This window comes from Frankliniella occidentalis, unplaced genomic scaffold, assembly GCF_000697945.3.
Source record: "Frankliniella occidentalis isolate FOCC.00 unplaced genomic scaffold, Focc_3.1 Scaffold92, whole genome shotgun sequence".
Lineage (NCBI taxonomy): Eukaryota > Metazoa > Arthropoda > Insecta > Thysanoptera > Thripidae > Frankliniella > Frankliniella occidentalis.
The window spans coordinates 704,683-705,295 of record NW_026267221.1 but is presented as its reverse complement, the minus strand read 5'-3'; the positions used below and the strand labels follow the sequence as shown (position 1 = coordinate 705,295).

Sequence of the window (613 nt, the reverse complement as noted above, 5' to 3'; positions counted from 1 at the left end):
CCTGCCGCGCCGGCGCCCCCCGTCCCGTGTGCTGATAACGAAACCACCGAAGCTTTCGGCCAGGTGGCGGTGGCATTCCGCGTGCACTTCCGTATCGGCAAAATAAAGGAAGGGGTTTGTGGACCACCCTGCATGATCAGGCGAACAGAAAAATTGTGAAGCCGATGATCACACCCTTATAAACATGAATAAATCATGAAATCACACTGTTAAATTTCTACAATGCATTCGCTCTGCAGAGCTGCGAAGTATTTTGCTCCTTTGTAACTACGAAGCATTTACTTTGCAATTACAAAGTGATACTTTGCAATTGCGAAGCAATGAAAACGCTGGGATTTAACAGTGCAGGGCGATCAAATTTTTTCCTACGGAAGTAAAATTTTCTTGGTTTCCGTTTTTGTTCGCGGATCAAACGGTTTTCTGAGTGCGAATCAGCCAGTAAAAAGGCTGATCGCTAAAAATTGAAACAGTTCCAGTGCTAGTTCACAATAACTTGTTCCGGCTGGCAGGTTCACTGTTCACGGCCCCCAGTCAATCCATCCATTCATTTCATCGGTAGCCTTTCCGACCAATATTTCCTTTATACGATATCATCTTCTCGGTACTATTCTCT

The 613-nt window shown here is 45.2% G+C and overlaps 1 protein-coding gene across 1 annotated transcript in view; it reads right to left on the bottom strand.

Moving 5' to 3' along the window:
- The window catches only part of LOC113215402 (dual 3',5'-cyclic-AMP and -GMP phosphodiesterase 11), a 15,188-nt gene that overhangs the window by 13,020 nt on the left and 1,555 nt on the right, over positions 1-613 (bottom strand). The window lies entirely within an intron of this gene.